Source organism: Ambystoma mexicanum, chromosome 8, assembly GCF_040938575.1.
Source record: "Ambystoma mexicanum isolate Mex_15411 chromosome 8, UKY_AmexF1_1, whole genome shotgun sequence".
Classification (NCBI taxonomy): domain Eukaryota; kingdom Metazoa; phylum Chordata; class Amphibia; order Caudata; family Ambystomatidae; genus Ambystoma; species Ambystoma mexicanum.
Window position 1 is genome coordinate 1,202,241,145 of NC_090929.1, and position 14,260 is coordinate 1,202,255,404.

At 38.9% G+C, this 14,260-nt stretch overlaps 1 protein-coding gene across 4 annotated transcripts in view; it reads left to right on the forward strand.

Moving 5' to 3' along the window:
- PRKG1 (protein kinase cGMP-dependent 1) overlaps nt 1-14,260 on the forward strand; it is a 2,834,149-nt gene that overhangs the window by 1,984,919 nt on the left and 834,970 nt on the right. The gene's annotated exons all lie outside the window — the stretch shown is intronic.

Genomic DNA, 14,260 nt, shown 5'->3' on the forward strand with positions numbered 1-14,260 from the left:
AATCCCTGCAATTGATAGTGAAGTGTTTTGAGTTCTGAAACAAGCATTATGTTTGGTTGTAACCACAATAATTGGGCAAATTGCTCTAAAACTAATTGCCCAAAACCTAAGGGTTTTGCAGGAAATATGTACAAAGTAAGTTAAACAAATTAGTTAAAACCTGACTACTGTACATAAAATGGACACAGAATTAAGGGATTAGTGTTTTTTTCAAATGTTCAAATGTATAGAACCCTACAATAGGACTCTTTAAATTGCTGACAGTAATAAATCACATTCATATTTTGAAATTTGAATTTGGTAATTAATATGTACACAATTGGAATACATTTACAATGTATTATATGAGTTTTAAAATGTTTCCTTTGAGTGTTTTGTTTAATGTGAAGGAATATAAAAAAAATCTGAAAATAGGTGTCTCTGTAAGTGTTTACAACTATTTGTAGGTCATTTAATACTTATGTATTTCTTAAAATGTGTGTTATTACGTTACATTACTTGGTCAAATGAACATAACCGTTTGTTTGTGTTTCATACATATTAGAATTAATTAAACAGTGAGTTTAAAAACATTGCACATTTTAGTTAGAACTTTTAAAATATATATTAACTGTTATGTATTTATCAATTTGATTAGTTTTATATCATGATATCGGCAAAAAAGTTGTTTTAGGGCACTGTTTTCAGATATATACATTTTGGGCCTAATTCTTGAAAGCCTTTTATAATGGCAAAACTCCATTGGAAAAATATTCTGTGAATAAGGGCCATCATTTTTTGGAAATATTTTTATTTCATTTCATTCATATAACAGCTGTAGTCAAATCACATTACACAAGACAAAAAACAGGCAGTACAACAATCAATATAAAACTTCCATCCATATTAGACTTAAAGGAAGTATAATTACATTACAATAAGATGAAAATGCACAAATGCATTAAGGAACTATAAGTCTACAATATTAGATGTTCCTTTAAATATTATTTTTTTTTAAAAAAAAAGGAAATATTAGAAGAAATATGAATGAATGTTGAAAAGTAGCAAATTCCACAATGTCTAAGGCAAAAGTTGAAAGAAAGAAGATGGGACCATGTACATTATGACGATCAGAAGAATGAAATTGGGAGGCAGAACAAATGAATCCGGTTTGATATAGAGAGATAACATCATAGAGATAATCAGAGGCAAACACATGAGCACATTTAAAGAAAATGCATACAAAATTAAACTTAAACCTCAAAAGAATGGCAAGCCAGTGAAAATGTGCAAAATATGGAAACAGGAAAGATAAAAGAAAATAAAGGCAAATAAATATAAACAGAATGAAGAGGAATAATGGCACGGAACCACACACCAATGTAAACACAATAATGACATACTGCGGCAAAGTAATGTAATATGAACAACAATAACTATGTCTGGAAAGGCTCTGTGTTTGTAATACTAATGTAATAGCAGAAAAATAAGAAGATTGCAGATATTAGCATAGTTTTACAATTGAAAATGACAAGCATGAAGTACTGTTAAAATGGGAATATGACAAGATAAATGAGTATCTACTAGCAAACCTAAATTACGAGAAGATTTCTAAACAGATAGGCATTAAGGTGGGAAAGAATTAAATGCACATGAAAACACAAAAACAGCAGCTGGGCAGAAAGAACTGGCATTATTTTTGGATTTACATAGATGAAGGGAATCCATCCATGAGTAAATGACAGATAAAGAAGCAGTCACACTGCTGGAGATCATCGGTACATGAAGAAGAAGAAACAGAAATTTGAATATCGCCACTGTAGGAATGGTTTAAGAATCAATGCAAAGTATGAGAGGTGAGTGGAATACGATATGGATATGATGATAAAAAACAAGCCATGAGTCTGAGCATTAAGGAACCCGCCAACACAAGTAAATGAGAAGATGAGTGTTGGTGTTTCCAACATACAATGAAAGCATGTGTATGAAGATAACATGAGAACCATTGATGAATAGATACAGAACCCCCAAAGAAAATCGTCAACAAAGCAAGGTGTAATTGTTAACATTGGCACAATCAGCCCTGAGATCCAACAAAACCAAGATAGATGATAGTTTATAATGTTGAGGTTGTAATATTGAGTTTTAGATGGATAAAAGATCAGTCTTGGTACAATGTGCTTGACAAAAGCCACATTGAAAAGGAGAGAACAATTCTTGACAATTAAGATGAGATCAAAGTTGGGCATGAAAACAACTTTCTAAATGTTTTCAACAGTAAGGAGAAAGGACATATGATCATAATTAGAGAGGTCAACAGGATCCAAACTTGGATTTTTTCAGCAGAGGAATAACATACTTTTTAAAGGTATCCAGAAAAATAGCAGATTGGAATACTGCATTAAAGAGACAAACCAAGTAAAGAGAAAGGAAAGGAAGAACAGACTCTCTCAAAAAAGCAGATAAGGGATCCATGAGAGTCACTGTTTGATTAGTGCAAGCAAAAAGTAGAAAAAAACTCTGTCTTGGCACTCAAAGAAAAAGAAGACTGGTATTATTTTTTGAAGAATGATGAGAAATGGTAGGCACACGATCAGATTTTCATATTGATTAAATAAAATCAAATATCCGATATAAAAAGGAAGCAGAATCCACAAAACTGATAATGGAATTTGATACAGTTGCAGTAGAGGAGTAGTTGATACTATATTTAGTGGACAAAGAAGCTGTCTAGGAGAAGACACCCGAGATGTAATAAGAGATCAAAAATAATTGTCATTAGCATTTAAAATGGCATCAGTAAGAGGATGAAACATGCATACAGAACTTAATCTTTCTTCCAACAGCGAAGTAGAATTATGACTTTTTTAGAGAATTGGAAAAACAAGGATGAGGAAATTCACCTTACAAATAAAAGGTAAGGAAGAACATATGGACTCAAGCTAGGACAGTGGAGGAAAAAATATGAGCACATGAATATAAGTCAAAAGAGGAAAATGTTCCCTTATGCTGTGCAACCATATGTTTAGTAATTCAAATACATAGATGTCCGGGGAGGACACAGTAGAGATTGAACATTGATCCCTGGTGCTTGGCATGCCAATCTAAGCAGTAGCAGGCAACTCTGCATGCTCTTTGAAATGGAAAAACATATATATGATTTGATTTTGTTTTTGATAGAGGACTGATATGCCTTAAAGAAAGTTGTTGGTGCCTGGAGGCAGGTTTCACATGTTTGATACATAGAAAAGTGACATATATTAAGAGAAAGTGGCAAAACTATCAATGCAAACACAAAACTAAATAAAAGCACATGTAAAAGCCCTACATTTAAATACATTAAACAACATGTTAAGAAAAGGGCTAGACATGTGTCTCTCTTCAGAATGATCCATTATAGATTCTGTGAGGTAAAAACACAAATCCTCATAGTTGGAAAGTATGAGCATGTTGGCTTCATGCCTGTCTGCCCTAGCAGAGGGGATTCCCTTCTGTGTTTATTTTCCACTGAGCTTTACCTCATAAGCTAATTGGAGTATTCTATTATTCACACCAGGCGAAGGTTGCCATTTTGATTGTGTGGTGCCAACAGTGACCCTCTCCCAGTTGCCTCCCCACCTTTGACCCCAGCATCTACACCAAAACAAAACACACCCTTTCCCCGCCCCCTCCCTCTCCACATACCTGCTGGTCCGGAGTTTTGTGCTCTGGTCCGGGTGCTCCTCCCATCCACGGCGGCTGCCATATAAACTGATAAGGGACTTCGTCCCTTCCCTATGGTGGCAGACATCATTTGTTTTCTCAGAGTATTGGTGTTGCGCAATACGCACTCAACCTAATTTCCCACCAAGAAATGAAACTATTTTCATCCCAGGCAAACCCTGGGGTGTAAATAGCTGTCACCCACTTGTTAGGGATGCACACATGGCCAGTAATGATCTGATGCCCTCACCATCTTTATTTTCAAGGTTCTTCCCTAGAGCCAGTTATGAGGTATGAAGGTAAGGTAGCTCAGCAGGTTGAGCACTTGCTGCTGCGATCAGTGCGTGATGTACAGGTCACAGATTTGAATCCCTTCAAGTTGGATGCAGCCTTTCATCCTTCTGAGGTCGACAAAATAATTACTAGTTTCGATTGGGCAATAATTGCACATAAAAATGTTCTATGTAAGGCGCTTTGGATAAAAGCACTATATAAATGACAAGTTATTATTAGTATAAATATATCAGTATGCAATCATTTATTCTGCAATGCCTTGGTAAAAGAATAATCTTTACTTTGCAAGGTTTTTCCTGAGAGCCAATTATGAGGTATTCCTCTCTAGACCAAAGGAGGTGAGGGCACCTCCTGCCACTACCGGTGACCTTGCAACTATATAATCACCATACCTTAATTCAGAGGGAAGCGCCAGAGTATTCCAATACTAAGGCCCACCTGTTTCAATGCAATTATGAGGTATGGTGTTGAGTACAGATTAATTGACGATCATGTTTCCCTTTATTTATGGAGGCCACCTGGGGCTTTTTCCGCCCGCTGTTTTACTATTGTCCATTGTGTGTAATTGGTTACTTCGGTGCCATCATAGGTATCTAATGTGAGATCTATACATGCGGTCAGTGCCTGCAAGTCACATGGCTTTTTCTCCTGCCGTAATCGACGATTAGAGAACAGACTATGTACGACCCACAGTGACTGTCAGTAACTGAAACTGTTTTGTGTAAATAATGAACTGTTGGAGATTTGACAACATATGTAAAATACCCTATCATGTCTCTTTGCAAGCAGGACCTACACGCTGTCAGGAGTTGTTTTTGAAGTGCCAGTCATTGATTTGTTGGCAATTAATGAAGATGGTGCAATTAGCATCCCAACAGGGCACCACAGGACCAGACCGGGCCCTACAAACATGTCTTTAAAGATAATGTAATCACAGCAAATGTGGCGTTGTGTGAATTATTCCAGAGAAGAGGCTGACACGTGGAGATATGCACAGTGAAAGGAGACTAAAGAGAGGATGACCTTCATGCTAAAACAATCAACACTGTAGACAGACTGGCAGGAGGTGGAGCTGCACGTGGAGCCATTCAAAGGAAGTGCCACAGTGTTAAGTACAGGCTTCTTAAAATGCAGAGAGAGACTGCTTGGTGGACAAACGCACATATGCAGACAGAACCTGTCAAAAATGTATTCATCTAAAAGCAAGTGGAAATGTGCCAAGCAAAGAGGCGGAAAGGGGTAGCACCATCCAGCAGCCAAATCTTCCCTCCACGGACAATCAATTACTTATGTGTGACTTTCATTTACTGTGGGGTCGTTTAGTCTGTGTGATAAGCATTGCAGTTGGTTATTTACAGCTTCTTCTACACACCTTGTCACCTTTATTGCTGTTGGATGTGTACGTTAGGCACAGTAAATTAATATTAAACATGTAGGTGTGGTTTCAGTGGTCTCCAATGAGGTTTACTGTAACAGTAGAATCATGCAACCCCTAACGTATTTAATTTCAATGTCTTTGCTTGGCCTATACACGGAAAAGAAATTCATATGCACGTGACAAGCAGGCAAGAGATAGTTGTTGCAACCTTTAATAGTTCAGACCCCAACTATGGAATCTGTGTGAGCATTAGCGATAGCCCTTGCCAAGATAACACAGTATTCAACTCCTTTATGGATCTCCACTAGGAACCACAGCATGCTTCTGACAGCACCACAGTGGAACCACATAATGCTCCTGACAGCACCACAGTGGAACCACAACATGATTCTGACAGAACCACAGGGGAACCACAGTATTCTTCTGACAGCACCACAGTGGGACCACATAATGCTCCTGACAGCACCACAGTGGAACCATGGCATGATTCTGACAGCACCACAGTGGAACCAGAGCATGCTTCTGACCGCACCACAGTGGAACCAAAGCATACTTTTGGCAGCGCTACAGTAAACAGTGTGCCAAGAAGAAACGTTTACCCTTCACAATGCTGCTGACCCGCTTTGTTGGTGAAGGAATTGCTATAACTTTACCTTTGCATAGCAATAATTTGAAATGGGGCGCCCATCTATCAAATAGGGCCCCCAGTTCTATGATCATGTCAAATTAAGCTTTGAATCATGCAGCTGTTTTGGAATTCTAATACAGTGTCTCCTTTTATTTATCCCTTCATGCTCAATTCCTTTCACTTACAAGCACTCCAAGATGGTGCTATGCAGAAACAATTCCACACCTATCAAGAGAGATGGTTACAATGCAGTTGGCATTATATTAACGTAACTATGTAAACTTCAATGAAATCGTATGGCTACTAGTAAGATGCAAGACCCCGACACATTATAGCTAGTGTACAAGAGTATGGGGAAATATGGAATGTGTTCGCATAATGCAGACAAAATTGAATTATGAGGCAGTCTATAATAATATAATGGTAATGGTTGTGGTTATTAAAATATTCTTTATGGGCCTGATTATAGAAACTTTGCACCGGTGCAAGTGCAATGTGTGCATGTTATTAGCACTAAGGCAAAGTTTGCCCTATTTTGACAGATTAAAAAAACCATTGCACCTCAACAAGTGCACCTTGGCATATTTAAAACACCAGGGCTAAAATTGCCCTAGTGCGGAAAAGATACATTGTTGATGTATGTTTGCATCAGGACAAAGTTTGCCCTAGTGCTAATACCATTCCGTATCAGCACTAGTGCAAACTTCGCTCTGGTGCAAAAATGCAGTGAAAATGCATCTTTTTTGCAGTAGGGCAATTTTTGCCCTGGTGCTTTTAATATGCCAAACTGCACTTGTCAAGGTGCAATGGTTTTTGAAGATGTCCCAGAATAGGAGAAACTGCCCTGGTGCTAATACCATGCAAACTTTGCACTTGCACCGCTGCAAAGTTTCCATAATCTGACCCTAGGCCCCTCATTACAACACTGGCGGTAACCCATGGCGCTATTAGCACCATGGTTGCTGCCGGTGTTGTAACGAGTCCACCAATGTTCAATGGGGAATTACCACCCCATTCCAAGGTTGGCGGGGCGGTAATTCCCCATTGCACATTGGCCCTTCCCCATTCCCATTCCCATTTTTGCCCCATAGGGCTCGATTGGACTGCGGAAGGCAGTCATTACGGTACCGCAAATTGTGGTACCGTAATTACCTCGAAGGTCCCTTTGTGGGTCCCTACTTTAACGGCTGGTCCAGACCAGCCGTTATGGTCGGGTCCCACAAAGGGACCTCGTAATTAGGCGCTAAGGGGTTACCAATGCCGCAGCCTTTTACGGCACCGTTAACCCCTTAGCGTCAGAGTCGTAATGACCCCCCTATATGTCAATATTTTGGAAATGAAACTATGAGAGTGCTAGATCGAATTCATAGCATTAACTGAGAGATTACCTATTTAGGTTTCTTTATATGGGGATGATATTGTTAACCATGTGTAAGTAAATAGAGACAATTAATAGTTGTTTGTATATATTGTATACAATGCACGTAGGTTTCTGGACGTAGTATGAACGGTGAAAACCTCAAGTGATATGATGAAATAGAAAGTAAGTCATCTAGTAGAAAACACATTAGGTTAAACAATCACAATTTCCAATATATCTGCAAACTATTGGCCTGGCTGATGCCCTTGAAGGTAATGGCTGCAACATGTACATTGAGAGACTTCTGCTTGACCTAGAACAATGGAAGTGTTTATGTGGGTATGTAAGTACAGGGCCTGTAGCAGATAAGAGACAGAGTTCAGAAGTGCAGGATTAGAACAGAAGAGTTTTAAATATTGGTATAGTTTGTTCTTGCTGTACAAGTTATCAGTAAGGGCATTCTATATGGTGGATGCCAAAAAAGCATCCGCTCTCCCAGAAGCTCTAGAAGGTCTGGCTCAGTCAATAAACATCAGGGATATAAAGGCTACCTTTTGAGGTTGAGAACAAAGGTGCCATTTCACACGTTTTTTGACAGTTTTATCCCAATTCAGTCTAAGCCACTTTTCTGACATCAATTGCTCAGCATGTTGAAAAATAGATTGGTTTGAAAATCACCATTAAGACAGAAAATCATTTGGCTGTCGTCTATGCACACCCCCGTAGGCACACACATTCCACTGGTTCCCTGTTAGATGTACAGCTGCCATTTTGAATAATTATAGTCCTGTGGCTTAGAACGACTTTAACAAAGCGAGGCACTCTCAGAGAATACTTTGTGGACTAGTGTGCGACTCCTTTTGAAACATAGCTCTTGAAAGCACTGAATTACGCTTTCAAAGGCCACTGACAGGTCTAACAAAATGACGAGGCTGATGTTTGGCCTTGGTCGTTTGTCCAAAGAAGAGGATTTTTTGACATTGAAAAGTGCAAGCTCTGTCCCTCTGCCAGGACAAAAGCCAGATTGTCTATTGCCTAAAAGTGGCTGATTTTCCAAGAATGTTTGGAAGTGGATAGTGTCTGCTTCATAAAGTATTTTTAAAGGAATTGAGACTTAGTTATAGGTCGATAGCTGGCACTGTTTTTACGTTCTATAGAGGGCATTTATGCAGGGGGTTACCCCCGATTTCTTAAGGATTTTAGGAACAGAGTGGTCTCAGGTTGTATACTAGAGCACCAAGGACACAAAATGGTGCTCTAGTATACAACTTGCCTTAACAAATAAAGTAGCTAATTTACAAACTAAAATTGATCTCAGCAGTATTCGATTTAGTTGACCACACAGTCCTATGTAGCCACCTTGACTCTGCAGCCCATTTCTCAAAAGAGGCAATAACATGGATCAAGTCATTTCTGAGTAACCGGACCATGAGAGTCTTCGCTCCATCAGCCTCAGCAGACCTGATCCCTATAACATGCGCTGTACCACAAGGATCTTGTGTGTCACTCACCCTCTACAATGTTTTCACGAAGCCCCTCTTTGATGAAATGGATCATCTGGGTATCGCCTACACCAACTACGCAGACGATACCCAGATCCTCCTTCCGCTCTCAGGAGTTTACGCCAATGATCTGGCCCTAGTGAACAGAATCTATAGTATCTATGCCTGAACAATGATAAAACCGAGCTTATCATCCTTGGCACCCCAACCTACATATCCAAACTCAGCCCTGACTATGGCAACTTCATTATTGATGGGAACATAAAAGTAGCTAACAAAGTGAAAACCCTAGGATTCTACCTAGACGCCACCATGAACTTTACCAAACAAGTTAACTCTCTAGCCTCTATTACGGCATACACATGCAAACTTATCAGAGCGAGTAAACAATTATCTCCGCAGACAGCTGCATTACACTTGCCAGAGCCCTTATACTATCCAAATTGGATTATTGTAACAGACTCTACATTGGGGCTAATAAACAGACCATCCACAAAATTCAAGTCCTCCAGAACAATGCCTTGAGAGCAGCACTCAAGATTAACAGAAATGAGCACATATCCGCTATAAGAAAAGAACACAAATGGCTTTCCACCTCTGATAAAATTCAACTCAAGATAGCCTCCCTCATCCACAAATGCCTCTATAATAACGGACCACCCTACCTCATGGACAGGTTATGCAAAAGAACCTCTTCCAGACCAACAAGAACAGCCAACGCAAACTGCCTCCAAGTTCCGCGCTTCAAACTGTCCACTATAGGAGGACATAGCTTCCCAGTCAAGGCTGCGCAGCTATGGAACTCCCTCCCCCATGACATCAGAGAACCTCAGCCCTTCGCCAATTTCAGACAGAACCTAACTAGGTGGCTGAGAGCCAATGACATCTAACGACTCTAACCTGCATGACCCATTAAATGCTCCTCCCTTGACTCCCACTCCCTGCTCCTGGAGCCTACTTACCATGCGATTGAAGCTCCGTGGGCAGCACATCATCCTGACATTGGTGACCTGATATGTCACACTGTCCATAACTGTATATCACTGCCTCATGACTATGCAGAAAATATGTACCCTGTTACCCTTTGTTCCTTGACCCTGACCTTACCTTGTACTTACCTGCCTATATTGTAACATTGTTGATGTCTGTATTTTTTTTTCCTACTTTTCATGTACTTGCAACTAAGTTGAGCATATCCTTGTCTGTTTGAGCCCTGATGCCCCAGGGCATGGCACGTCATATAAACAATAAACTAAACTAAACTAAATAGGGCATCAATAAACGTATTGCCCATAGTTTTCAGGCTGTCTAAATACTCATTAATAACAATAAAATGGCAATGGCCCACTGGATATGTGTATGCTTGAGGTGAACGATCATTGCTTTAGTGTTTTGAATCAAGGTTTAAAAGCAAACAATTTTGCAGGGAGGGACAGTGAAACCTGAAGTCTGGTCTGCTAAAGCCCTCTTTGTCATTTAATTCCTTAAACTCTCACTGCCCACCAAGCATTAAATTATAAGCTGTTTATTCCTTAAAGTTCAATATTGTTTGACTATCATTAAAGAAATAACTTCTATCATTGCAGGTGTCGGTAAATTGTTTCAGGATATTGCACCAGTTCCCAAGTGAACGCTGCACATGGACCTTGGGGGAGGGGTTTCTTTGTTCTTGAGCATCTTAAATAAGGCTTTTGTAGAATCACCCACAGAATCAATTTTATAAGCAAACATCTTTTTTTGCATTAATTATAGTTGTCTTACATTCAGCATATAGCATTGTGATGCAAAGGCAGTGTTCCTTGTTTCAATACCTTCGTTCCATTCGTTCTCATGACTTAGTTCACCATATATGAAAATAATGATTAGTACTATAGGACACTGGAAGATTCAATAAGCACAAATTGAAAAAGGCAAATGCACACTGTGAAGGTGTACTGCCTTCCAGTGTTTTATAATACTAATCATTATTTTCATATTTATTTTTCTCATTTGTTATTTTATTTGATTTCTGTCTAAACCCTCCCAAACTTCTTCTCTCTTCTTCTTTTATTTTCCGGTTCATACATGATATTAAAACATATTACACAGCCACGTTAGTGGCTGTGTAGTTATGGTTAAGTTGCTATTCCCATAGGAAGAGCACTTTTTGGGTGGCTTATAAATTCGCTCCCCCTGTACGAATCCACACCAAACTTTGTAAAAAAAAAAAAGTAAATGGCCCACTCTGAATATTTTTGCAGAGTTTGGTGAGGTTTGGTCCAGGGGGGGCAAAGTTATAGGGGGTCCCAAAACTTCTTTTTTTCCCATAGAGTGAATGGGCCTACAGCCCTAACCGCTAGACGGAATTTCACCAAATTTGTGGCAGGAGCTGCGGCTTGGTCCTGAAAGTGTGCTTTGGTGAAAATCCGTCCAGTAGTTATTTAAAAAAAAGACCAAAAAGTAGGTCACAAAAAATGAGTGATATCGATGTCCGCTCGGCAGACACACTTCCCTGTTCACTCCGTGGACAGTGTCTCGATTGGCTAATCGGCTTGCATCATGTCCGCGGACATGTGATGTGTCCGCTGATTGGATGGTGAAGAACGTGGTGTGCGTTAGATTTTTTGGGAACGCCCGCCATCTTGCATCCGCGGACATCCGTGGACAGCGTGGTGACAAATGATGGAGAAATACAACTTTGGCGAGTGTGTTGGTGTGTAAGAGCGTTTGATGAGGGTGGGGGAGTAAGAGATAGGTCAAATGCTGTATTTATTTAGGTGTCAGGCACCCCTGTTGTGTTTGTCTTATCCGTGGACAGCCGTGCTATCTGGGATGTCCGTTATTGGGCAAACGGGCGTGTCCTAAGGACACTATTCCTGTCGGTAGTGTCCGCATGCAAGTTGAAACTATTCTAAGAACATATGCGGATGTCCGTAATTGGGCAAACAGGGGTGTCCTAAGGACACTTTTCCTGTCCGTACTGTCCACAGGCAAGTTGAAACTGTTCTAAGAACGGGTCTGGGGTCCGGGTTGTCCGCAATTAACCAAAATGGAGGTGTTCTAAGGACACTATTCCAGTCCGTAGTGTCTGTAGGCAAGTCGAAACTGTTCTAAGAACAGGCGCGGTGTCCGGGATGTCCTGCAGCAATCAAAATGGAGGTGTTCTAAGGACACTATATCTATCCGTGCTGTACGCAAGCAAAATAAAACTGTTCTTAGAACATGTTATGTGTCCGCAGACATATAAAATGCCCATACTGCATGGTTAAAATGTTTGCTTCTATGGGTGTGATCTATGGGTATGATATGCGCGGTGGTTGTGGCCAGGGCCCCTGGCCACAACCACCGCAGCATACACACCCATAGACCACACCCATAGAATTGAATATGTATGAAATATTTCCAAATCTACAGTTTATGTACTGTTTGATTTGTATAGTTTGTATGTGAAGTTTTGGGTACATCATGCCATTAAGATTGTACCGTTTGTTAACAAGCACTGCAGTATAACATATCCATGGAAGTAAACATTTTGCATTGTGTTGTATGATTACATGTTTGCTTCAATGGTTGAGTTATGGAGCAGTATTTATGAGTTGTACTTATTATAATATACTTACTGTTTGGTTTGGTAACTGGAGCACATATATTCTTAGTCAATTTCTGTGATGAAAGGAAAGATCATGTTAGTGTTGGTAGTTTGTAAGGACTTATAACATTGAATAATAGAAATGTTTAATTCATTTCAACCCTCATATTTAGTAGATCACAAACCAGTGTACTGTGCAATTTGCTCAGTTTCTGTGTTTGTTGTTAAATCATTGGGTCTGTGAAAAAAAAAATCCATGTTGGCTTAAAAAAAAAACTTTTTTTCTTCTTTTGGTACAGTTCATTTATTGTTGCGTTTTCAGTGTTTACTTGTTGTTTCTGGCTAATGTTGGCTTGTTGCAGATTGTTAGATACTTGTGGAATTGTAACTGATTATACTTTTTATTTATATTCTCAAATTGTTAATCTATCTGTTGGGTTGTTGCAAAATCTTGGGGCAGTTTGATACCTGTTGGCGTATTCCAACTGTTTATTTCTTGTTATAATTTAGTGGTATTGATTTATCTGTTCGGTTGTTGCAGAATCTTGGGGCAGTTAGATACCTGTTGGCGTATTCTAACTGTTTATACTTTTTTAATTGAAGTTTTATTTATGCATAGATTAGTTAGTAGTGGTATTGATTAATTTGTTTTTTTGTTGAAAATGTTTGGAGCAGTTACATACCTGTTGGCGTATTCTAACTGTTTATAGTTTTCTAATTGAAGTTTTGTTCATGTTTAAGTACAGATTAGTTATTACATTTTGGTTTTAAGAAGATTAAATAAGCATTTATAAGATTTTCTGGTAATCTCTGCTTTAGAGTAATGGTACTATCATTACATTCGAACCATCCACAATTCTTTTTTTATATATGCAGTGCAGTGACCTGCATTGGTTGTGGCTCCTGCGTGGTAGATTATACCTATTGTTGTGAATGTTTTCTTACCAAGCAATACTTGACCATGTGTGAATCCAGTCAGCTTGCAGTTGTTTTTGGTACCATCTGCATTGTAACGTAGAAGCATAAATATTACGTATTCTCTATGTTTTTGTATTAGTAAGGTGGAGCGATTATCTGAATTGCAGGTAGTACATAATCTGCCATGGTTTGCATTTTGTAAAAGTTGCTGAAATGGAATGGATTCACAGTTAGGTATGGATACACAGACAAAACGTTCATTAGGGATTTGTTCATATTGCATATTGTTGCACAGAGTGCATGTATGTTCCCACATGTATGAAATCTAGAAGATTTCATTTATAGGTATGTTTTTGATTTCCAGTACTTGTACCAAGTACATTAGAAATTCTTGTGGATCTTCTTGAGAGTTTATAGTGAATTTCACCATTCCAGCACAGTAGTCTAATTCTTGTCTTATTCCATGAACACTGTAGGCGTTGCCAGGATTGTTGGTTGCATTTCTATGAAGGACTAACATTTTCAAACACAATTGGTTTGTACTGTGTAAGTAAATGTTGTTAATAATTGGTGGCAATTGAAATAGAATATTGATTGCTACATTTGTGTAGCAATTTACACCAGTTCTATTTGAAAATTTGAATGGACCAGATAGTTCTGTGTCCAAGTCATTTTTTTGGAGTGTGTGTTGCTTTTTTAAAGAAGTACCTGAGTTACTTTGAGTAATAGATTCTTCTTTGGTTGTACTAATTAATGAAGTATTTGTTTGTTTTACTCTCTTTGGAGAATTTGCAGTTTCATCCTGTTGCATTTCTGTTTGAACTAGTTTTCTTTTACAACGTTTTGCTTTTTGTGGAACAGGATATGTTTTTAGATGGGGGTGTATAGTGAACATAGTTTATTGTATTCTAAAATGCAAGGAATATCAGTG